The sequence below is a fragment of the Bos javanicus genome, chromosome 12 (genome assembly GCF_032452875.1).
Source record: "Bos javanicus breed banteng chromosome 12, ARS-OSU_banteng_1.0, whole genome shotgun sequence".
NCBI classification, from domain to species: Eukaryota; Metazoa; Chordata; class Mammalia; order Artiodactyla; family Bovidae; genus Bos; species Bos javanicus.
In genome coordinates this window covers 35,280,632-35,306,200 of record NC_083879.1, presented here as the reverse complement: position 1 = coordinate 35,306,200, position 25,569 = coordinate 35,280,632, and the positions used below count along the sequence as shown (strand labels likewise).

The 25,569-nt window shown below is 45.1% G+C and overlaps 1 long non-coding RNA gene across 1 annotated transcript in view; it reads left to right on the top strand.

Annotated features, from left to right (window-relative positions):
- The window catches only part of LOC133258414 (uncharacterized), a 45,034-nt gene extending 21,194 nt beyond the window's left edge, over positions 1 to 23,840 (top strand). Inside the window, exons 3-5 of the long non-coding RNA XR_009740013.1 lie at positions 20,411 to 20,482; positions 21,133 to 21,277; positions 22,966 to 23,840. This is a non-coding gene — a long non-coding RNA (uncharacterized LOC133258414). The remainder of the gene's footprint in view (positions 1 to 20,410; positions 20,483 to 21,132; positions 21,278 to 22,965) is intronic.
- Positions 23,841 to 25,569: the final 1,729 nt, after the last annotated feature.

Below are 25,569 nucleotides of genomic sequence, written 5' to 3'. Positions count from 1 at the left end.
ATTTCATGGCTGCAGTCCGTCTAGTCAAGGCTATGGTTTTTGCAGTGGTCATGTATGGATGCGAGAGTTGGACTATAAAGAAAGCTGAGCGGTGAAGAATTGATGCTTTTGAACTGTGGTGTTGGAGAAGACTCTTGAGAGTTCCTTGGACTGCAAGGAGATCCAACCAGTCCATCCTAAAGGAGATCAGTCCTGAATATTCATTGGAAGGCCTGATGCTGAAGCTGAAACTCCAATACTTTGGACACCTGATGTGAAGAGCTGACTCATTTGAAAAGACCCTGATGCTGGGAAAGATTGGGGGCAGGAGGAGAAGGGGACGACAGAGGATGAGATGGTTGGATGGCATCACTGACTCAATGGACATGGGTTTGGGTGAACTCTGGGAGTTAGTGTTGGACAGGGAAGCCTGGGGTTCATGGGGTCGCAAAGAATCGGACACGACTGAGTGACTGAACTGAACTGAAAGTGAAAGTGAAGTTGCTCAGTCATGTCCAACTCTTTGCGACCCCATGGACTGTAGCCTGCTGCTGCTGCTGGTAAGTTGCTTCAGTCGTGTCCAACTCTGTGCGACCCCATAGACGGAAGCCCACTGGGCTCCCCCGTCCCTGGGATTCTCCAGGCAAGAATACTGGAGTGGGCTGCCATTGCCTTCTCCAGGGGATCTTCCAGACCCAGGGATCCAACCCAGGTCTCCCACATTCCAAGCAGACGCTTTAATCTCTGAGCCACCAGGGAAGCCCGAACTGAACTGCACTGAACCGAAGTCACCATCTGCAGTGATTTTGGAGCCCCCCAAAATAAAGTCTCTCACTGTTTCCATCGTTTCCCCATCTATTTGCTATGAGGTGATGGGACCAGATGCCATGATCTTAGTTTTGTAAATATCGCTCAGCTGCAAAAGTTTTTGTTTGGGGCATTTATAATGAAAGCCATTAGCTGGGGAATGTTACCATTTTACTGTTAGACAAACAGGATGACTCCAGCTACATCTACGTTCCATTGCTTGTTAGTAATAACGCCGTGCAAACGTTCACCCAAAGGCTGTTTGCACCTGGGGCTCCTTTTTAAAAATTGTAGTATAAACATGAAATTGTACATAGCATGAAATTTACCATTTTAACCATTCTGAAGTGTATAGTCAGTGGCGTTGAGCAATGCACATCGTCGTGCACCCATCCCCACCCTCATCTCCAGAACTCTTTCATCTTTCTCACGAGAACCTCTGTCTCCACTGAACACCACCTCTCTGTCCACTCCACCCTCCTGCCCATGGTGACCACTGTCCTACTCTCTATCTGTATGAATTTGACTTTCAGGTGTTGCATCCATGTGGAATCACCCAGTATTCATCTTTTGTGACTTGCTCATTCCATGCAGCATGTCTTCAAGGCTTGTCCCTGGTGTGGCCTGTGTCAGGGTTGTCCCTGTCTCTCTAGGGTTGAGCAGCATTCCACCCTGTGTTTATATCGCATCGTGACTGTCTGTTCGTTGGCCAGTGGGCACTTGTGTTGCTTCTACTGTTTGGCTTTTGTGAATAATGCTGCTGTGAACTTGTTTGTGCAGGTATTTGTTTGAATCTCTGCTTTCACTTCTTTTTAATATACACCCAAAGGTAGGTTTTCTGGATTATACAGTAATTCTATTCTATTTTTGAGGAACCTCCATATTGTTTTGTACAGGGCTATACCATTTTATATTCCCACCAGCAGTGCACAAGGGTTCCAATCTCTTCACATTCTTAATTACTCTTGTTGTTTTCTGCGTTTTTTTCTTTAATAGTAGCCATCCTAGTGAGTGTAAAGTTGTATCTCATTGTGGTTTTGATTTGCATTTCCCTAAAGACCAGTGGAGGAGCTACCACATGCCCAAGGTCAGGAGCGGTGGCTGAGAGGAACAACCCCACATCCAAGGAGTGGTGGCTGCACGGGCGCAGGAGGGCTGAGAGGTGCTACTCCACGTTCAAGGTCAGGAGGGGCAACTGTGAGGAGATACTCCTCGTCCAAGTTAAGGAGCAGCGGCTGTGCTTTGCTGGAGCAGCCGTGAAGAGATACCCCACATCTAAGGTAAGAGAAACCCAAGTAAGATGGTAGATGTTGTGAGAGGGCATCAGAAGGCAGACACAGTGAAACCATAATCACAGAAAACTAGCCAATCTGATCACATGGACCACAGCCTTGTCTAACTCGATGAAACTAAGCCATGCCGTGTACAGCCACCCAGGACGGGCGAGTCATGGTGGAGAGGTCTGAAAGAACGTGGTCCACTGGAGAAGGGAATGGTAAACCCTTCAGTATTCTTGCCTTGAGAACCCCATGTCAGTATGAAAAGGCAAAATGATAGGATACTGAAAGAAGAACTCCCTGGGTCGGTAGGTGTCCAATATGCTACTGGAGATCAGTGGAGAAATAATTCCAGAAAGAATGAAGGGATGGAGCCAAAGCAAAAACAATGCCCAGCTGTGGATGTGACTGGTGATAGAAGCTAGGTCTGATGCTGTAAAGAGCAATATTGCATAGGAACCTGGAACGTCAGGTCCATGAATCAAGGCAAATTGGAAGTGGTCAAATAGGAGATGGCAAGAGTGAATGTCGACATTCTAGGGATCAGTGAACTAAAATGGACTGGAATGGGTGAATTTAACTCAGATGACCATTATATCTACTACTGTGAGCAGGAATCCCTTAGAAGAAATGGAGTAGCCATCATGGTCAACAAGAGTCCAAAATGCAGTACTTAGATGCAATTCTCAAAAACAACAGGATGATCTCTGTTCGTTTCCAAGGCAAACCATTCAATATCACAGTAATCCAAGTCTATGCCCCAACCAATAATGCTGAAGAAGCTGAAGTTGAACGGTTCTATGAAGACCTACAAGACCTTTTAGAACTAACACCCCCAAAAGATGTCCTTTTCATTATAGGTGACTGGAATGCAAAAGTAGGAAGTCAAGAAACACCTGGAGTAACAGGCAAATTTGGCTTTGGAGTATGGAATGAAGCAGGGCAAAGGCTAATAGAGTTTTCTCAAGAGAACGCACTGGTCATAGAAAACACCCTCTTCCAACAACACAAGAGAAGACTCTACACATGGACATCACCAGATGGTCAACACTGAAATCAGACTGATTATATTCTTTGCAGCCAAAGATGGAGAAGCTCTATACAGGCAGCAAAAACAAGACTGGGAGCTGACTGTGGCTCAGATCATGAACTCCTTATTGCCAAATTCAGAGTTAAATCGAAGAAAGTAGGGAAAACCACTAGACCATTCAGGTATGACCTAAATCAAATCCCTTATGATTATATAGTGGAAGTGAGAAATAGATTTAAGAGACTAGATCTGATAGACAGAGTGCCTGATGAACTATGCACAGAGGTTCATGACATGGTACAGGAGACAGGGATCAAGACCATCCCCATGGCAAAGAAATGCAGAAAAGCAAAATGGCTGTCTGAGGAGGCCTTACAAATAACTGTGAAAAGAAGACAAGCGAAAAGCAAAAGAGAAAAGGAAAGATATAAGCATCTGAGTGCAGAGTTCCAAAGAATAGCAAGGAGAGATATGAAAGCCTTCCTCAGTGATCAATGCAAAGAAATAGAGGAAAACAAAGGAATGGAAAAGACTCGAGACCTCTTCAAGAAAATTAGAGATACCAAGGGAACATTTCATGCAAAGATGGGCTCGATAAAGCAGAAGATATTAAGAAGAGGTGGAAAGAATACACAGGAGAACTGTACAGAAAAGATCTTCACGACCCAGATAGTCATGATGGTGTGATCACTCACCTAGAGCCAGACATCCTGGAATGTGAAGTCAAGTGGGCCTTAGAAAGCATCACTACGAACAAAGCTAGTGGAGGTGATGGAATTCCAGTGGAGCTATTTCAAATCCTGAAAGATGATGCTGTAAAAGTGCTGCACTTAATATGTCAGCAAATTTGGAGAACTCAGCAGTGGCCACAGGACTGGAAGAGGTCAGCTTTCGTTCCAATCCCAAAGAAAGGCAATGCCAAAGAATGCTCAAACTACTGCACAGTTGCACTCATCTCACACGCTAGTAAAATAATGCTCAAAATTCTCTAAGCTAGGCTTCAGCAGTACGTGAACCATGAACTTCCACATGTTCAAGCTGGTTTTTGAAAAGGCAGAGGAACCAGAGATCAAATTGCCAACATCTGCTGGATCATGAAAATCAAGAGAGTTCCAGGAAAACATCTATTTCTGCTTTATTGACTATGCCAAAGCCTTTGATTGTGTGGATCACAATAAACTGTGGAAAATTCGGAAAGAGATGGGAATACCAGACCATCCGACCTGCCTCTTGAGAAACCTATATGCAGGTCAGGAAGCAACAGTTAGAACTGGACATGGAACAACAGACTGGTTCCAAATAGGAAAAGGAGTCATCAAGGCTGTATATTGTCACCCTGCTTATTTAACTTATATGCAGAGTACATCATGAGAAACGCTAGGCTGGAGGAAGCACAAGTTGGAATCAAGATTTCTGGGAGAAATATCAATAACCTCAGATATGCAGATGACACCACCCTTATGGCAGAAAGTGAAGAGGAACTAAAAAGCCTCTTGATGAAAGTGAAAGAGGAGAGTGAAAAAGTTGGCTTCAAGCTCAACATTCAGAAAATTAAGATCATGGCATCCAGTCCCATCACTTCATGGGAAATAGAGGGGGAAACAGTGGAAACAGTGTCACACTTTATTTTGGGGGGCTCCAAAATCACTGCAGATGGTGATTGCAGCCATGAAATTAAAAGACACTTAATCCTTGGAAGGAAAGTTATTTCCAACCTAGATAGCATATTCAGAAGCAGAGACATTACTTTGCCAACAAAGGTCCATCTAGTCAAGGCTATGGTTTTTCCAGTGATCATTATGGATGTGAAAGTTGGACTTTGAAGAAAGCTGAGCACTGAAAAATTGATGCTTTTGAACTGTGGTGTTGGAGAAGACTCTTGAGAGTCCCTTGGATGGCAAGGAGGTCCAACCAGTCCATCTTAAAGGAGATCAGTCCTGGGTGTTTCTTGGAAGGACTGATGCTAAAGCTGAAATTCCAATACTTGGCCACCTCATGTGAAGAGTTGACTCATTGGAAAAGACCGAGATGCTGGAAGGGATTGGGGGCAGGAGGAGAAAGGGACGACAGAGGTTGAGATGGCTGGATGGCATCACCGACTTGATGGACATGAGTTTGAGTGAACTCTGGGAGTTGGTGATGGATGGGAAGGCCTAGCGTGCTGCGAATTTTGGGGTTGCAAAGAGTCAGACACGACTGAGTGACTGAACTGAACTGAACTGAAAGACCAGCGAGGTTGAACATCTTTTCATGAGCTTACTGTCCATTTGCATATCTTCTTCTGAATACGTCCTTTGCCCATTTTGGAATCAGGTTGTTGTTGTTAGTTGCTGTTTTGGACGTGAGAGCGTGAGAGCAACTCCATCAGTTTGCCACCCCGCATCTCCTAACCTTTGTGAGTGCAGTGTGGTCTCAGACAGGTACTAAGGTAAAAGGACTTGGTATTTTCTGGTAGACTGGTTACTTGGGCTTTACCAGTCAGTGTTACAGGGCTGCAAAGCAGATTGTAGGAAGCCAGGGGGGCCAGTGGATGCCCCCACAAAGCAGCATGGCAAGCTCTCTGATCAGAAAATCCCCTCTCCATGGTGTACCAGCCCTCTGGTCCTGTCCTCAGTTCTCAGAGCTCATCTAAGTACTGCGAAGAAAGTTGTCCCTGGAACAAAAACACACTTTGGCACTTAGGGCCTTTCCAGATAAAACTTACATTCCCTTTTTTCAGCATTTCTTTGAAACTGAGGACTTAACGTGATTTAGACTTGTGAAAGCCATGGCTAGCATGCACTCTTCTTCCACCGCAACATGGACCTTTACTTCACATGCTCTCTAAACACAGATAATCACCATGGCAACCACCGTGTTTCACGACTCTCACACATACACTTGCACCTTCCTTAAAGAAACACAGAGCTCAACAGTGTAGAATTAGAACAGTAAATCACTGGGATGTTTTTTATTTGTTGTTACATAGTTGTCAGGATCTTGAGAAGAGCTGGACATTGTCATCTGCTATCAGTTGTACTTGGGAAAAGTAGCTGTTTGGCTGGGCCCTTTGACACCTTTCCAGAAAGTGGGGTGTTGTTTGTAATGTGCAAGGCATGACCGATGGATGTCCAGATTGTCAGGGTTAGAGACTTTCAAGGCAGAAAGTCTCACTAAGAACACCAAGTGCTGAGCAGTATGCATTTCTACACGTCCACTGGGCCAGTCCTCCGCACTTACATCACAGTTACGGTCACTCACATGTTGCTTAGAGTTTGCACAAACACGCTTTTCGGGTAGCATCTAATTTTATCTTTGGTTGTATTTGGAAACATGCCTGACAGTTTTGCTGTGCTTTCAAAAATCTCTCTCTTTCTTGGCGATGTGAACAAGCCTTTTGCTGCCCTGAGAATACTTGGTGAGCAGTCTGCAGAGTGAAGCCCAGATGAAGCTTTCCTCAGGAGGTGTCTCCAAGGGTCTTCTGAGTAACTTGGGGCCCTGAGCCCTGGCGTGGTCAAGACCCACAAGCTGTGGGCAGGAGCCCCATGTGCTCTTAGCAGATCACCTGCCCTGGGTTTTGAATGTCTCACGGTGTTCTGTCCATGGATGGAGAGAACTGTCCTTCTGTAATAACTGCATGTGATGAGAATGGGTTTTCCCTCTCGCTAATGAATTGTAGCCGTGATTTCTCCCACGTTAAACGCTCTGTCTTTGGAATACAAATGTTTCAATGGGAGAGAAGAAAGGACCCTCTTCTCCTTGATTGTTTTCTTTTAAATTAAAAGTAGTAATAAATCTAACTCAACCCAAATAACTGCTGAACATTTCGTATTAACATAGCAGTGAAGATGAACTTGGGCAGCTGTGATAAATGTCTCTGTGTGCTTAGACTGGACTGCCTCCAAACCCTTCACTCCCACACCAATTTGGAAAGGCCTACCTGAGGTTTTTATATCCTTAGCCTGAAGATTCATTTTTCATTTGCGAGATAGAGCCCCTGCGTTTCAAGGACAGCTATTCTATACTTCTGTAGAAAGTACACAGAGATAATGTTGGAATGAGGAACTTTTTTTAACCCAGTGAATATACTATTTGCCTTCCAAACCTATCGCATGTCTGCTTTTCTGTGTTTTCTGTGATTTGATTATAAGCTCTGTAAGCCTAAGTTCCATGAGGTGAGAAATAAATCAGATGTCAGTCTCTGTTAAACGTGTACTTACCGTGGGGGAACAGGAACAGCGGAGACATTGTTCAGGCCCTCCCACTGCTGTCCCATCGGGCAAGATGGCGCATGGAACACCAGTGCAGGACAGACGCTCTGAGCCTGGCTGCCGAGAGCAGAGTCTCTGCTCTCTGTTCACAGGCTGCTAGGCAGGGCTGCCACCTGAACAGGTGCACGAAAAGTGGATAGAATTTGGAGGAAGACCAAGTGATGACATGAAGATTCAGATGTTGATGGGCTTCTGAAATAATCACTACTTATTAATTTCTGTGTGTGAAAGCGCCCTGGATACTGGATGGTATAAAGAGTTTGTATTCACAGAGTTTCGTTTACTTCAGTTGAGAGTGAAGAGAGTACTGGTGGGGAATCGGGTCTTCCTTGAGGCTCCTGGGTGCCATGAGCCTGCCTGCCTTGGGGACTTGCCAAGAACGCCTGCCTCCTGGAGGGTCCTCCTCCCTGAAGACCTCAGGTCAAACACTGCTTGTTCAGGAGCGCCTCCTCTGACATCTCTGGGGAGGCTATAGCTCAGTGCCTCATCAGCATCCTTAATCCTGGTCCTGCCCTTTCTAGCAGCAGTCACAACTGTCTTTTTATTTTTTTATTGAGGTATAATTGACGCACGACATTATATTAGTTTCAGGTGTATGGCGTAGTGACCCAGTATTTGTACACACTGTGCAATGCTTACAGTAAATCTAGTTAACCGTCCGTCAGCATGCGTAGTTACATAATTTGTTTTCTCTCAGAACTTTTCAGATCTTAGCAACTCTCAAATATGCAGACAGAATTGTTAACTGTAGTTGCCATGCTGTACATCACACCCCAGGGCTCATTTATCTCATAGCTGAAAGTTTGTATCTTTTGACCTTTACCTGTTTTCCCCACCCCCACACCTTGACTGTCATTTGTGTGACTGCATAGTGATCTGTGAACTCCTGAGGACTAGGAGCTCCATGAGAGCAGGTGTTGGGCCCTGAGTCTCTGGTCCTGGGATCCAGTACCTAGAGCAGGGTCTGCTTTCCTCTCTGCCGAGGGCCTGAGCCCTCCTGTCACACTCTTGGCAGAGCCCCCTTCCGCTTCTGGCTTCCGGAGCCTCCCAGGTGTCCACTCTTCCCTCACTGGCACATGTTGTTCCCCTGGGTGGGGGTACCTTTGGCTCCTGTCTTCCATCTGGGATATGATACTCATTCTCCAGACCCACCCCAGTTTCTCCCTCCACCAGGGCTCCTCCAGTGGGCTCAGTGGTCCCTCTCCTGTCAGCTGCACCAGGTGGATTTCCCCACTGGGGTCTTACCATGCTGTCCTGCAGCGCTCACTTCACACATCTATCTCGCTTGCTGGACCAAGTCCCTGGAGGACGCGGAGCATGCCACTCATGTCATTGTCTCTGTTTTGTCTCCATCCTTAAATACAGTGTCTGTCACAATAAATATTTTGAATGAATAAAAATTTCTCTTATTAGTTATCCATGTCCCAGGAATTTACTAAAAAAAATTCCCAGGAATGTCAGCTCCTGTTCTGACTAGGTGCTGGGCCCTCAGACACCTATAAATGATGTGGTCAAACCCCTTCCAGGGAAAGCCGCAGAGATGGGTGTTTTTGTCTGTTCCCTCTTCGCTGAGCCTGGGGACAGCTGTGGAGAGCACACATGTGCCTGTTCAGGACTTGAGGATGAAGCCCCCATTGGCTTTCAGAGCAGGATATCTTGGTGGCCCAGCTGCTGGGTGGGAGCCTTCAAAGCTGGGATGCATGGCGGAGCACCTCCTTGGGGCCAGGCTGGATGTTGGAGATCTCTCTGGCTCTCACGGTGTCCTGTGGGCTGGGACTCATGCTGTGAGTACGACAGCATTTCCTGTCCTGTTCCGTGGGGTTATCTTCTCACTCATTGTGTGTGGGCACATTCTGGATTTCCCTCAAAGAAATTACTCCACGTGTAGCTATGTATTTGGTGCCTCTGAGGAAGCTGGGCAGTTTATTTTTGAGTCTGATGGAAGTACTTTATGATTATCCTGTAGTGTATCTAATGTCGGTTTTGGCTGTTTGTCCCAGTCTATTGAGACCTTCTGAATCTTGATCCTATTATGCAACATATTGTATAAGGTCACCCGTTGGCTCAAATATTGTGTTTTCTGCATTTTTTTTTTAACCTGAAGCGTCCACCAAATCAGGCCCATGAACTGACTTAACATATTGTTGCTATTTAGCATACCGTTGGCAATTCAACAGTTTAGCCTATTGTTGGCAGTTCAGATTGACCTCGCTCTGTTGATGAACAATCTTTGGCAGTTCAATAAGCTAGAAATCTACAAGGCTTTATTTGTATCTTTAAATTTTTATCCCCACCCGTACAATATATCACAGGAGACTTGGCTAAACACCTGACTGAGAGGAAGTTCGCAGGTGTCTGCAGCCTTCCCTTCCGTCCCGCCCTGGTACCTTGGCCAGTGAGTCATAATGGGCCTCCTTTGTCGAGTCTCACTTCTGGTGCAACAGTGCTGCTTCCAGTGACTACCTCCTCACTTATGAAAGTGTTTTTCTACCCTCTATTTAATAACGTACTCAAGAATTTTTCTGGAGGCTGACATAAGCTCTTAAATGACCGTTTTTAGCCATTTTTCTCAATCTTTTCCTTTGTTGGGAAGTCAGGGCACTTGCCTGTTTCTAAATGTTTTGCACCTCGTCTGTTCTCTCTGAAGTTGAAATACAATGATTCTGTCATCATATTTGCACATTCTTTTAGCGTTTTGAGTGCAATCCACTTAGACCTAGAGACTTGAATTCATTTAAATCGGCGGGTTATATCTCTTACCGTTGTTGTTCATTTTGATTTTTAATTCCCTGAAGCATTTTTATTTTGCCCTTTCATTGTTGAGACCCTCTTCCTTGAGGGCTCAGAAACATGCCTGCTTTATTTATCACTGTTTCCACAACTGCTCTTAATAAACATGTATTAGATGATGGAATGAAAGTTAAATTGCACATGGACTCTGCTTACTAGACTGGTAACCCCATGAAGACCATTAAGGGGTGGATCCCTTGTAATTTTTAAATATTTCCTTTGCCTCAATTATGTATTATTTTATTTTTTTTTGTTTTCCTATAGTTTTTTTTTAACTTCAAAAAATAAATTAGTTCCCCCTGAATTTCTGATAATACCTTAAAACGCAAACTTTACTTTTAAAACCAGCTTCTTTTCATTAACAATAATGTACATGTTCATTTCCAGTAAGAATATTCTCATTAAATATGTTCTCAACGTTTAAATAATATTTTCCCTTATAAAATCTGGATCTGTGACCTCAAAAAATTCACCAAAATGATTATAATATGGTTCCAGTCATGTGCCTCCAAGTTGCTGGCAGTCATAAGAAGTATCATCATAAAATATCACCATAAAATCATCTCTCTGCTCAGTCTTATGTAACCTCATTCTTTGCTTATATGAATGCCTATACTTAATGGTTTTTATATAGATGAAGAATGCCACTTTGATTCAGAGTGATTTACAGCCTCACCTTCTTTATTAGTGCCTTTGTCCTTAAACCAGGGGCAAAGTGGAAAACACAACAATTACAGGTTAAAACTCAGGAGAACCTATACTTAAAATTGGATACTTGTACCTGAAAAAAGTCCCTTTTTGGGATGTCAGATAGAATAAAAGAAGATCATAAATGTTGACTGTAGTAATAAGATCGATGTCTCACCTGTGGAGCATGCGTGGGGTGGGGGAGGGTCAGATGGGGACTAGTCCATGATGAGTCCTATAGCCGCCGATGGTGATACCGTTAGGGTCTCCTCTCACCTCATTTCATGAGAAGCAAATCCCTGTGCCCTCAAGTGTTGGCTCTACAGCCTTGGGCAGTGGGCGGGGATCGGGTAGAGGCCAGGTGAGTGACACATGCCACCACAGAAATGAAGAGAAGGGACCGGGAATGAACTGGGAGCACTCTGAATTCCATGTCAAAATAAGAGGATGAGATGGAGAAAAAATCAGGAAGATGGGTGTGATCACAAGAGAGGGGGTGGTTGGCCCTACGCAGAGGGGCCTCTGGGACCTGGGGTTTGGGGAAGGTGGTCTCTGCCTCTCCTTCCCCTCGGCCACCCATGGACCTTGGCCTCTGCTGAAGCTCCGTGCGCGGGAGGCAGAAGGCTGGCTGATGCTGTCATTCCCTGCGGGCCCCCTTTCTTGGTTGACATGGCATTTTAGCGGAGCAAACATGTCCACCCTGAAGCTGAGAGGATGTTGCTGAGGACGGCATCCTGCCGCCCAGACTGGACGGGACCTGGGGATAAGCTGACCTCTGAAGGGCAGGGGCTGCATCAGGCTTTCCCCTCTGGAGCGCGTGGTTCCCAGAGCCCAGGGACCAATTCTTACGATCCTTCTCCTTCAGAATCCCATCGTGTGAGAGGGCAGGGCTGGGGTGCTGTCTCCCATGTGTCTGGAGCTGGTGCTCGCCTGGCAGTGAGGTGTCTGAGGTCATTTCCAGGCCAAGTGCCTCCGTTTGCCAGTCAGCCTTCTGCATGTAAACCAGCCTCTGGACCTTGGCTCACCGGCTTATTGGGGAGCACCTGTTCAGGTGTGTGTTTCTTTCCTTAACACATTAGTACAATTAAAAAGATACTAATCTATCACTTTTTTCCCATCCTTGAGTTATAATATTAATTTAAAATTTAGGCTTTGTTTTATCATTTTTGAAGTGAAAGTCGTTCAATCATGTTGGACTCTTTGCAACTGCATGGTCTATACAGTCCATGAGACTCTCCAGGCCAGAATACTGGAGTGGGTAGCCTTTCCCTTTTCCAGCAGATCTTCCCAACCCAGGAATCGAACCCGGGTCTTCTACATTGCAGGTGGATTCTTTACCAACTGAGCTATCTGAGAAGCCCTTTATCATTTTTAAGGGGTCATATTCTATTCGAATGGTCATCTCCTCACCATTTTGGTGGAAGTCAAGCCACCATCAGTCCAAGGTGCTGAAAGTCCAGCCACTTCGTCCATTGCTCCCAGCCTTCGTGTCCAGCTATTGGGAGCCAGCCCTTCTGCTTCTGGGGACCTTTCCCACCTGCATTTGGCTTTCTCAGTCCTCACTGTGCAGGGTCTCCAGCACGAGACCTCTGGGAAGGAATAGTTGAGGTGGAGCAGGTGAATGGAAGCAGAATTGTGGCAGGTGTGGAGTCAGGAGGTCACAGAGGGAGGTGCACACTGTTGAAAAGTCTCCTGTTTTGTGGAAACATCCAAACTTGACAAGCCCCCAAAAGTTACACATTCTGAAAACAAAATAATGTTGAGTTCTCTTGTGTCAGTTTCAGGTAATTTTCCTATTCGGGTTATGAAAACAGAGATTCCTATTAGAGCGTCTGCTCACATTTATCAGAAGAGGAAGCTCACGGAGGATTTTCTCTGCTGTGTATGTGTTCACTTCTGAAAGTAATCGTTTGCTGTCTTCATTTGTGTTCAGCTCAAACAACATGCTTCACTAGAAATGTACGTCACACGCAGGCAGTCTCTTTGGTAGCTTCCATGCCATGTGGGGAGCCCAGATCACTTAGGTTAATCAAAATAGCACCCTTTGTGTGTGCCACTTGGTTGCAGAAATCTCTAGTTAACTACATATTTAACGACCTTTGGGGCTTCCCTGATAACTCAGCTGGTAAAGAATCTGCCTGCAATGCAGGAGACCCTGGTTCGCTTCCTGGGTTGGGAAGATCCCTTGGAGAAGGGAAAGGCTACCCCCTCCAGTACTATGGCCTGGAGAATTCCATGGACTGTTTAGGAGCCTCCCCCACCCCCCAACTCTGGCACCCCAGGTCTGGCTGCACCGTTTGGTCTCCTGTGTCGAGTGAAGCACCTACCATGTTGAGTTTGGAATGTATAGAGTCAAGTCTGTGTATCCAGAGTGCTGTGCAAAAGTAAGCTGCCAGCCCCTGGAGACCCCACAGCACACATCTTTCAATAGCACAGTCATCAAGAGAACCACGCCAGCACACGAGAGCTCAGGGTCTGGGTGGGTGTGCTGCACACAGACGTTTCCCTGATGGTGACGGCCTTAAATCCCGACTGTTTACAGTTCAGACATCTTCTCGAGGGACCGTCAGTGAGAAGGCAGGCAGTAGGAGGTGGCCGAGTGCCTTTCAGGAGGTGAGGGCTTTCCATGATGGACTGTCTGAGGGATTTCAAAACAGGGATATCCAAAGATTTTTATTACCAAAGTAGAATTAAGCAACGAATTCTTGAGACTCTCCATAAATCAGAAATTACCACCCCCCAACAAAATAAAAATATCTGGCTGAGCTTTGGGGAGTGAAGTATTAATTTATCTAAGTGACATGTTGACTGCAGGGCGCTCTCAGGAGACCTCTCTTCCCCCTTCCAGCTGAGATGTCCGACCGTCCCTCCTTCCTGCCTTTGGAATTTGTAACACGTTGTAAAAGGCCCATTCCAATTCTATCACAGGGAATGGAATCCAAGGAGTTCACAGTTACTTCAGCTCTCTGAACTTATAAAAACATGTTAGTGAAAGAAGTACTGTACTTTATGATTAAGAGAGATGTTAAAGTTTCAAAAATTGTAATTACGATGGAAATGTAACAGTTCCTCCAAGTTCTTGTCTCTGATTTATATACAACTTCCAGCAAGTTACTTTGGTTCTGTGGGCTTCGTTTCCCTGTCTGTGAGAAGGAATGTGTTTTTTGAGCTTAAGTGCTAATGCTTCTTTATTTTGATTGTTTATTCAATATCTCAGTTACTTTGACACTGGCTTAAAAAAAAAAAAGCTGAAGGAAATTGAAGAAGTCACCGTGGTCCCCAAACTTTGGATTTTTGTGTGTTATCCATTTTTAATCTGCGAGGCTTTAGGAGAGATCATGGCAACATATTCCGACCATGTTTGCTGTCTCTTTGGCACGTGTGTGTGCTTGTATGAGCGTGTGTAGGTCACTTCCAACTGGTAGGAAGTGATACCCTTCATGCACCTGATGGCTCGAAGTGTCTCTTAGACTCTTTGCTGTTTCAGTACAGTGCAGACTCTAAGTTTAATAGGAAATACTTAAATAAATGAATTTAAAAAATGGTGGTATATTCAAAATGAATGAATATTATAATTTTAGTCCTATTTTTGTTCAATAAGTAAGCTGTTAAGATTTTCAGCTAAGATAAATGGAATTTTCCATCCATATCTTTTGAATAAACATGGGAGCTCGCTGTGGAGGTTCGTGGGCTCTTGGTTTCTAGGGCCCAGGATGGCACTTGACAGGGGACACAGGGCTGGCCCCAGAGCTCCTCGGTGGTGAGGAGGGAGTCTCAATGACCCCCTTTGGGCAGCAACGTGTACATCAGGATGAAAGCACTTGTAAACCTGAACACGACAAAATTCTGATTTTTCTTCATCATTTCTCCTAAGCTTTAAACAATAACAGCTGTCAAGTCATTTCAGAAATTCCTGTTCTGATGTTTAGGTGCCGCTTGCCTCTCTCTTGTTCGGAGAGCCAGGGTCCACGACTGTGGTAGGGGGAGAGTGGTCCAGCCCGGCAAGAGGGGATGTCCTCGTGGGCCAGGATTACCGGGCGAGAGTCCACCTGCTGGGTGTCTCTGCAGGCGGGCAGGCGTGGTAAGCCGGCAGCAGATGCAGAACCATGTTGGTTCCTGGCGCACACTGCGTTTCTCATTTTGTACAGCGTTTTCCACCTAAGGATATTGATAGGTGTCAGGGAATGACGCCAATATTTACGAAGTGCACATGTTACGGTATCTATGTACAGAAGTGACCCTGGATGTTGAGAAGTCTTCAGATGAGGATTACACACATTTGGAAGAACAGTGTCTCTCTTCACCACGTAATAGCAGATGACTTGTTCCGCTTCTTCCTTTGCACAAGCAGAGGTTTTTCAAGATTTAGTTAGTTAAAATGTTCATGCCTTTCACTCCTTCAGCATAGGTTTTTTTTTTTTTTTTGCATAAAATTATGAAGTTATAATGTCCTAATTGTGAAAAGGAAACAACAGCTTGAAACATAGAACCATCTCACTGTAAATGACTAAAGTGGTGGAGAATCTGGAAAAAACCTATTCAATTTCCACCTTAAAAATTATTGTTTAGCTTTATGTAGCACAGCTACACAACACAAATATGAATCTTCTAAGGGCCAAATCATGTTTTCTGAGACTAGCTACAATGCAAGTTTCTCATAAAATTATTATGAGGAGTGACCTTAAGTGAATGCCTTGCTAGTTAAGTTGGCAAAAATCTTATTTCATAACACGAAAGTTGGTAAGACCTCCACTGTAAATGGCCAGGTCAGTGCTTCTAAACTTCTAAATCTAAGATAATTTGAGGCTGATGGGAAGGTGTCCTTCAGAATACTGCAGGCAGTTTAGAATATATCTGAGCGCTTTCACTCACAGCAGAACATCTCAGCTCGCCTACGGACTCACAAGCAGCCTGGTCAGGTTAGCGTCTCAGAGGGCTGGTACTTAAGCTTGCCTTGGACTAGTTTTTCACATGTTATTAAAAAATAGGTTTCAATGGCTTAGTTGGGTTTGAGAAGAGAAAGTGAATTCACAATGGCTTAGTCGGGTTTGAGAAGAGAAAGTGAATTCAGTTATAGAGCCATGCCAAGATGGAAAACGTGCTTTGATTCAATATGAAAAATAGCCAGAATTCTTTTTAGTGTGTTTGCATAACAAAAATAGTTGGTGCTATGAATTTCATTTTTGCCAAAATTGTGGCATTCACCAGGGGAAAAAAATGGCACACGAGCCCTTTATGTGGATAAATTTATGCTCTGAGTCTCGAGGTCACATGGTGAGGGAGGCCGCGTTGTGAGGGAGGCTGCGTTAGGGCTTGTCTCTCTAGCAGAGAGGTGGAGCCTCTGTGAGGTCTTCTTATATGAAACAGCTCTTTAATGTGACTGTCTTGATTTTGGAGACAGCGAGATGGCTTTGTTTTGGATGCTAATGATTATTTCCTCCCTTTTATCTGTATTGTGTTAATTTAGATGCTGTTTAGATGTTTTACCTGTGCCCTTTATGGGGAAGGCGGTGTCCACAGTTTTGTCAACTAACCATGCAGTTTATGGAACACAGATATCTCCCAGCTCCTGTTTGCTGGTTGATTTCTCGTGATTTCTTGTGAATGCAGCCTGCTGTCCACTCAGCTGGGACAGTGCCTCTCTGAAGATGCCTGTCTTGAGGGTGTGGTGACTTTCTCTGGCCTTGGGTTTTGCCAGCAGCTCTCAGTGGTGTCCTCCTGGCGCAGGGATGTGTTTCCGTGATGCTGAAACTTTGAACCTGGGCCTTCGCAGTGACAACAACACTGCTTCTGCTTGGGATTTCTCCAGAGCCCTCATCCTTCCACATTCTCCTCTGAGCGCCAGCCCCTCCTCCCACCAACCCCGCGGTCTCCATTCTCCTCTGACTGGTTGGGACCCCTGGGGACTCGCATCAGGGCAGGTCGTCATCCTAAACCCTCATGAAGGGCCCGGGAGGTGTTGGGTGCTGTGTGGGTCTTGCTCCCAACCTTCCAGGAGCTCTGGTGGGTGGGAACACATACCTGCAGGGGCCCCTTGTCGCTGCAGCAGGGCCAGTGGAGAAGGTGGGCGGAGGTGGGGGGGGTTGTCACACAAACCAGCGTCCTGCCCATAGAAGGGAGGGGGTGGTGGGACTTTGGGCTCCGCCTTGTGTTGAAACAAATACATGTGTTTGAACATGCGAGTTGTTGCATAAATGAATAACTTTGTCAAACTATTGATGAAAAGGAATTAAGGCAAAAAGTATAATATAATATCTAGTAGGATACATGATAGGAAAGCAGCCTACCAGTTTAGGACTTTCTGTCCGTGGGACCGTGTGTCTATTCTATGGATCTCTTGCTTCTGTGGAACGTCTGGAAGGTTGTTGCATGGCTGCTTGTCTCTGAAAGAAAGTTCCTGTTAAAGTATGTACACTGTGAGGAGAGATCAGTCGTGATGCCAGAGTGGGAAGAAGCCTGGGCCGTGCTGTCTGTCCGCAGGTCCTCCTCCTGAGGGTGTTCGGATGCGGGAAGTCAGGATGTGTGTGCCCAGCCTCCAATCAGTTATCCAGCTATCCCGAGGTTTACCAGCAGGGAATAATGTATCATTTCAGAGGTTTACTAGCTGTCTGTCCCTTTGTTTTGTAGATGTAAAGATTAAAAAAACAATACAACATAAAACCCAAACTCCCATCCCCCACCACAATCCAACCCTACCTTTGGCCAGGAAAAGGAAAACAGAAACCCTCCTCAAAAATGCTTCCCAAATACTTTGGCTTTGCCTGAATTGGTGTATTTGGTACCAGAAGACTGGCTTCCCAGGTGGCTCAGATGGTAAAGAATCTGCCTGCAATGCATCCCCAGGTCAATTCCTGCAATGCAGACCTGGGTTGGGAGGATCTCCTGGAGAAGGGCATGGCAACCCACTCTAGTATTCTTGCCTGGAGAGTCTCATGGACAGAGGAGCCTGTCACCAGAAGAATTTTACTTCAGGATTTTGGAAACAAGTTTTAAAGTATTCAACAAAAATGGATTTTTAACATTTTGTATTTGTGTGAAAATATCCACAATTCTCTTCCTCGATGGTCTTCTAAGCACATAACTGTTGTTCAGTCGCTCAGTCATGTCCAACTCTTTATGACCCCATGGACTACAGCACACAAGGCTTCCCTGTCTTTCACCATCTCCTTGCTCAAACTCATGTCCACTAAGTCAGTGATGCCATCCAACTATCTCATCCTTTGTCGCCCCCTTCTCCTCCTGCCCTTGATCTTTCCCAGCATCAGGGTCTTTTTCAGTGAGTTGGCTCTTTGAATCAGGTGGCCAAAGTATTGGAGCTTCTTCTTCAGCATGAGTCCTTCCCATGAATATTCAGGGTTGATTTCCTTTAGGACTGACTGGTTTGATCTCCTTGCAGTCCAAGGGACTCTCAAGAGTCTTTCCCAACACCACAATTTGAAAAAATCAATTCTTTGTATCTCAGCCTTTATGGTCCAGCTCTTACATCCCTACATGGCTACTAGAAAAACCATAGCTTTGACTATATGGACCTTTGTTGACAAAGTAATGTCTCTTATGCTGTCTAGGTTTGTCATAGCTTTTCTCTGAGGAGCAAGTGTCTTTTAATTTCATGTTTGCAGTCCTCATCTGCAGTGATTTTGGAGCCCAAGAATATAAAGTCTCTCACTGTTTCCATTGTTTCCCCATCTATTTGTCATGAAGTGGTGGGACCAGATGCATGATCTTATGGTCTCCGTCAGTTCTTTATCACTGTGCTTTATGGGTGTACCAATCGCACCATTCTCTAAATACCTGTTGTCTTAAACACTCCAAGTACTTGCATTATTTCTGAAGAATATTATCTAGTCTGTCTGTGAAACTGCTTACAGAATTCCTTGTCTTTCTGCCTCAGTAGAGCGACCTTCAAACCTTGATTTTCGTGTTCCAGACCCCTCTCTCTTTCATTTTCTGTTGCATTGACTGAAGAAAGGCCCCTGGTTTCTGCTGTCACTGGTTTAACTATTTGGATTAAATCCTAGTCTACCATATTTATCTCCTGAAGTTACTTTTCCTGTGCAGATCATGGTGTATACGTGTAATAAATAACCCTGACCAGACTGGACCTGAATATGTGAATTCCTTCACCTTGTCCATCTTTAGTAATGAATGGTGAAGCTTGTATAAGAGAAGGAAAGAGTTTTTTGAACACATTGAGTTTGATCAAATGTGGTGTTTGTTTAGTCTGTTTGTTGCTAACTCTGAGAGCAGCAACTACGAATCCAATCTTTGATGATTTCTGTAACTGAAAAAAAAAGCAAATAAAACTGACAGGCTGCCTAGAGGCTACAGATTTTATCCAAATATCTAGGTGGGTGTATGGGTCTGGAGCTGAGCAGGGCTTTGGGGAGAGGTGGCCATGGGAGTGGCCTGGGTGGATGGGGCCACGGGCTGTCACCACGGCGGTGGCCAAGGTTCAGGGTTGGCCCTTTCTTCTCCCTGCCTGGTGACCTTGGCCGCATCACACAACTTAGTCAGTGTCCTTGGCTGTCAGATGAGAAAAACTGTCCCACTGTGAGGTTTAGAGTTAGAGGAGGTGGCCTTTGTATAATGCCGGCTGACACAATGCCCGGCAGCAGGAGGCCCTTCTCCCCTGAGACCCCATTGCCTCTCCGGGGTCCTCTCTGGAGGCTTTGTGACTTTCTGCCTTGTGGTTTATTCTGCATTTAATGCCAGCTCTTTAGAGACAAGGTCTGTGTCGGATTCATCTTTGTCCCTTCTATAGTTTCTAGGGGACAAAATATTCTGTGACTGTTTGTTGAATGACTGTATGACTGAGTGATCCCGAGTAAATGAGGTTTAAATATTTTTACCGTTCCTGGTAGGGATTTTAAGACTTGATGCCTGATGCTGGCTGACAGGATGTGTGCTGTGAACATGGAAGTGTGTTGTGTGCCCAGATCTGGATTTCACGGGTGTAGCTGGTGAATTGTTGCAGATTCAAGTGTCCATGTGCCTCAAAGCTAGAATCTGGGCAGATCGTAAAGAACCAACGAGTTTGTCCCACAGGGAGTGCCTGACTTTTCTGCAGTGGATCTGTCACGGGCTGCAGGTCTTTGTGAAAGGGAATTGAGAAATTTGTACAATTTCTCCACCAGTGAGTGATAAAGGGGCCCACGTTTTTTCATCATAACGAATCATTATGTGTTCAACTGCTTCAAAGTCTTGCTCTACTCTTTGAGATTCTGAGGCGACTGATGGCTTGTCCACACGTCGCCTTGTTTCTGAGTCCACCAGAAGTTCAAAGAGCTGTCCTTTGCTCGCCTTTGGCCTCAGAGAGATCTGGGTAGACATGATCACCTCGTGTGCCCGTGGAGCCAGGGAGCCTTGAGAACATTGCACTCATCTGATTGTTAGTGGTACTGGGACACATCACACATTTAGACATGTCAGTTGACTTTGTCTTAGTGTCTTCAATCACAGATTTGCCTCCTATACTAATATTTTTTATCTTACTTAAGTATTAATTGTGTGTAGTTTTTGTGTGGTGATCCCTCTGCTCCCAAAGAGGGACTCAGACTAAAGTGTCAACCATGTCTTGCTTTCTTTACTAGAGTAAACCGCTCTGATACCATCTCAGATACGAGCAGCTCTGTGTCGTTGTGGAGATGCATAAAGTGGTCCAGGTCTGTATGGTTCCCTCTTTCAGCTACTTTCTTTACAATTACAGTATCCTACTCTACCTTCTCATTACTTTTCTGAGTTTATATTACGTTCTAGTAAATCGCTGTGTAAAATAAAATCAAGGAATTAAAAAAAAATGATTGAGAATATAAATCACATGGACTTCTCAGGTGGTAGTAGTGGCCTGCCAATGCAGGAGACTGAGATGTGAGTTTGATCCCTAAGTCAGCAATATCCCCTGGAAGAGAGCATGGCAACCCACTCCAGTATTCTTGTTTGGAGAATCCCATGGACAGAGCAGCCTGGTGGGCTGCAGTCCATGGGGTCACAAAGAGTCAGACACGACTGAAGTGACTTAGCGCATGCACACACACACACACACACACACACACACATAACATGGCTCTAATGCTATGGAGAAAATGAGCACTGAAGAGAAAATGGATTCACTGTAACTGCTGTGAGGGAGGGTTAGCATCTTGCCCTGTTGAGTTGACTCGTGCCTTTGGTGAGACCTCGGTGGAGCGGTCAGTTCTGAGCCATTTGGGATCGCCATCTTGGAGCCATGATTTCAGTGTGGGGGTGTTGGTGCCACAGACTCTCTAGCTGGTGTACCCACCTTTCAGGACAAAACACTTTGTTTTCAATACAGGTCCTTGAAAACATGGTACTTGGAAGTCATCTGATTTCTGGATTAAATTGTAAGGAACCCATGTTTTGCTGTAAATGTGATGTGGAAGAAAAAAATTCAAAGGTATCTTGCGGCTCAACTGAAACCAAACACATCAACTATGGAGGTAGGAAGAACTAAAATGGTAAATGGAAAGGAACTTGGGGAGTGAGCCAGGTGGTGGGTAGGGGCATGAACCATGCCTCCATGGCTTCATTTTTATTTTGTTCTCCTTTTGAAACCAGTTAGATTAAGAGAAGTTGGTAACAGAAAGTAACATTGAATTCCCAGAAATGAACTGCATTTTTCTATTCTTGCTGCTTCTTTTCCTGTTTTTTGGTCTCAGACTTGTTTTTTTCATGCAATTACGTGAGAGTGAGTGGTGTAGTTCATTAGCTCAGCCAGTAGAGGGGAATGACATCTGTGCCCACTCAACGGTGTGAAGTCTTCTCCAGTCCCCTTTGTTATGCTCTGGCGTGGTCATAGCGTGGCCTTGCAGATCAGCGCTGGCCAGGGAGGGCAGGGCCCATGATACGTGGGGAGGCGGCCTTCATTTTCTGAACTGTGTTCCCGTAACTCCTTTGTTTTTATGGCTGTTTCTGACATCTGTTTCTCTGTCTCCGCCACTACATCCTTGTCCTTCTTTCAGTGTGTTTGTCTCTTGGCGAGAGCCTGGTATGTCCAGTGCCCATTAAACCTAACAACCTCTTAGGTACCTCTTTTCTGGAACAATGATTTTCACAAAAATCCTGTTTATGGAGGAAAGATACTAGATGATATCATTTGTTAAACCACCTATTCACCCTAGATGTCAGAACTTCTATTCCTGGCCGAGGCAAGTCCATAAACAATCTCCTAGACTTGAAGCCCCAGCCACTTCATTTCGTAGAGCTTGTCGGTCACCTGTGTAGGTTCCCTGCTCTGACACTGGGGCCACTGCCTCTTACCAGATGGCCCCCCAAGCTCCATCAAGGAGGCACCATGATATTTGAGTGGCATCGTTTGTTGGAGTTAGCTGTTCTTTGTGAACTGACCTCTCTGAGCAGTATTCTTTTCTTCTGTGTCTTAAGTTATTTTGTGATTTAGATCAGGAACAAAATATTGAATAGGAATTGCCAGTAACATTAGTTGATTTCATTTTCGGCTCTGAGAGTCAAGGTGGATTCTTTCAGCACTAGATCACATCCCGTGCATTCCACTGGGCGAAGTTCTCCAAGTTGCTGGGGTCCGGGTCTGCCCTGGGAGGGGGAGGGAGCTCTCGGCGGGGAGGGGCGCTCGCTCCTCCAGCCAAGAGAAGAGACCTTCTCCAGTTACGGGGGTGGGTCCAGGTCTGAGGACTCCTGCTTGGCAAGGTAGACGAAAGAATGTGTTTATTAGGAACTGGCTGCAGAGCATAAATGGATGTTGAAATAGACCAGAACCAGGCGAAGCGGCCCACCAGCAGATAGCCATAAAATAAGGTTACAAAACAGAGCACATCCTTGCCCTGCCTGCCTGCTCTGAGCCTGGGGTCAGGCCCTCCGCCCGAGCCCCGCTTCCCAGCTGGTGCGCGCCTCACTCACATAGCCTCTCGGCCTTTCTCCCTGGCCCAGGCTTAGCCAAGGTGTCATGTCTCACCCTCTCGTTTGTAATATTTATTTCGGATTATTTGTCTGTGGGCCGGCTGCCTTTGAGCTCTTCTAGACGAGACCCAGGCTCTGTTCTGACATGCTGGGCTTCCTGGGAGGAGGACAGCGGGGGGGAATCGCCTGAGTGTGCTGTGGAATTCTCAATGCAGAAACCCCAAACCCACCACCGCCCCTCTTTCTTCCACAGATAATTCACCTCTTAAAACAGTGTCTTGACTCTGGCCCTTTCCAAGCCGTCTTCTGAGAAGAAAGGAAGTTTGCTTGTTCTCTGGGTTGCAGCCTCTGTCGCCAAGTCCAAACACAAGAAGAAATGACTGGGAATCAGACCATGGGGATACCACACTGCATGTTGCAGACGTGTGGCCTGGAGGCAGTTTGGGACTCACTCTTCAACACCAGTCAGGTCTTCTCCAAGTGTCCACTTCCCACAGGGTTGGTGTATGGCCGTGCCCAAGGGGAGACAGAAGTTTGCTTTAATAACAAGATGAGTCAAGTACGTTTGCTTTTCCCCATCCTTTTCTATGGCTTGTAGAACATCTGGGAATTTTTAAAACTCCCTACCATAGCACAAATAGAGCCTTAAATATAATAATGTCATCAAGTCCTTGTGATTTTATGAGATAGAGGTAATTATGAAGAAAGTAACTGTCAAGTTCACGAGGCCGTCCCCGTAATGATGGCTTTTAAGGTCTTGAGTACAGTGCTTTTCAGTGTAAAGATAACACCTGATTACTCAGTCTTCTACGGCCAGCAGCAGTAACTTATACGTGTGAAACTGAGCACAGGGCTTCCTGAAGAGAGCATTTCATTATTATTTTTGGCCATTTCAAGGACTCGTTACAAATTCAGAATTGGAGTTAACCCCGGGAAAGTATGTCAGAATTGCTGGGGGAATGAAGGAAGGAAAAGAAATATGAACTTTGTTTTCTGTACATGTGAAGATTTAGGGACAGTAAATACAGCAAGTCTTGTGATTCAGACCCAATTTACTGTTCTAACTTTTTGGGGAAAAAAATGAAAAAAGGAGGAGGAATAATAAATTTCCTGTATTTTTTTATGGCAGCTATAAATGTCTTCTTAAATAGGGCACCTGTTCAAAGGAATTTTTTCTTGTATGTAATGCTAGAGTGATGAAGCCAATGGAAAAACTTTGGAAGAATAAAATTCCAAGATTTGATACTTTCTGGGGAGGAGGCTGGAAAGGCAGTGATCTTTTAAGTTTTATTCTCTTGCAATTTTGCTACTCACTGAAAACCATTTTCTAGTGATGGAAACACACTAGGGACAAGGAGAGAAGCTTTAGTCCACCTGTTCATGCTCGTACTCAGCTACCCCGCCTTCCAGAACCTCCAGTAAAATGTCTGTCGTGGCTGATCAGTGTGTGCGCCTCAGAGACTCTCTCAGTGCATCAGGGCTTTGGAGCGTTGATCAGGGCCAAGTTCAGTGGGATAGGAAGTTGGAGTTTCTCTGTATTGAATTGGATACCTTCTTTATTGATTGACGTACATTTTGTGGAGAACCATGCAAAACCCTTTTAGAATTCAGACTGGAAAATATATTAAAACCTTCACACTAGTAAGATATTACTTTCCTCCCATCCATCCATTTGTTCATCTATCTGTCTATCCATCTGTCCATCCATCCATCTATCTATCCATCCATCCTCCCATCCATCCATCTGTCCATCCATCCACCCATCTGTCCATCCATCCATCCATCTGTCCATCCATCCATCCACCCATTCATTCATCCATCTGTCCATCCATCCTCCCATCCATCCATCTGTCCATCCATCCATTCATCTTTCCATCCATCCATCATCTATCCATCTATCCTTCATCTATCCACCCATCCATCCTCCCATCCATCCATCTGAAGTTATGGAATATATGTTACTGGTTGACTTACTTTTTTGCTTAGCCTAACTGACGGAAAACTGAGAGTTAAGTTTATAACTTAGAAGCTATATGCTCAACTTCTGTAACAAAAATAATAGTTATAATAGTTAAGATTTATTGAGTACTTACTAGGCTTCTTCCAAGGTACTAAGGAAACACTTTACATAATTCTGTCATTTAAGCCTTATTACTGCCCTGTGGTAAGACCAGCACAATCCCTATTCAGCAGGCGATAGAGCTGAGGGTCACTGAGGCAGTTGTCTTGTGTGGGTGACAGCTAGTTAGTGTTGGAGCCCATGTTCAGATCCTAGCAGCCTATCCCAAGTCCTGGGCTCATAACAGTGCCTGAACCTCCTTCAGCCTGGGTCCTCTGTCACAACATCATCATTCATAGTCTGGTTCTTTTATAATTCTTTGACAGGTCAGTTATAAGAGGGTCATTTGTTGTTAAGTGCTTCAGAGTTGCTTTAAGGTCAGATGTGAGACAAATAAGAGGAGCATTATATATAAAGTCAGTGATTATTTCATCTGACTGGCGCTTGCCCACTTTTTATCTTTGGAGGACCAGCTCCTCTCCTTAGCATGGGTTTCTACATGGAGCTGAGTTCCTTATTCCTTTTATCTGTAATCATTTAGGTTTTAAAATCATTTTGAATGATAAAGCATTTCAATCATGAAATGTAAATATTTTAATAGATGGCCCATGTGTGAATTTAGTTGCTTCAGTCCTGTCCAACTCTTTGTAATCCCATGGACTGTAGCCCTCCAGGCTCCTCTGTCCATGGGATTCTCCAGGCAAGAATACTGGAGTGGGTTGCCATGCCCTCCAGGGGATCTTCCTGACCCAGGGATCAAACTCATGTCTCTTGTCTCTCCTGCATTGTAGGCAGATA